The following is a 555-nucleotide window of genomic DNA, read 5'->3' on the forward strand; positions in this document are numbered from 1 at the left end:
ATCACTACCCAAAAACCTACTGTTGTCTATCGCTGCTCAGTGTCTACAAGTTTCTTGCGTGAAACAAGGTACCGGGACATTACTAAAACATGAAAATTACCCTTATAACTGCAGCTGTGATAGATACGCTATATATGGAACCAAGAGCAAAGCACATAGTAGCTTAACATTTATGCACCTTTCCTCCTTTGCATAAACTCATCCATCGAGTATGGCCAGAGTAGCCCAGCTCCTGTAGTTCCTTGCAAACCTGGGAAATTATAATGATGTAAAATCGGTACGAGGTGAAAAACTGCTGCTGTTCAGGAAGTGGCTAGGAGAAAAAGATCATTGATTTTAAAGTGGATTTCTCCAAATTATTCCAAACAGAAAAGTATAACTGCTTTCCATGGATTCCTGTTTCTACAAAGAGAGAGCAAGGAGATGCTAGCAACATCAGTTTTTCAAAGCTCATGCATAGCATCGAAAGCATAGGATAATTTCTGTCACACAGAAATATAACACAAACTATAATACACTTTTGTTTTGGAAAGGGAATGTTCCAGACAGTTGCTG

This window comes from Gymnogyps californianus, chromosome 2 (genome assembly GCF_018139145.2).
Source record: "Gymnogyps californianus isolate 813 chromosome 2, ASM1813914v2, whole genome shotgun sequence".
Classification (NCBI taxonomy): Eukaryota; Metazoa; Chordata; class Aves; order Accipitriformes; family Cathartidae; genus Gymnogyps; species Gymnogyps californianus.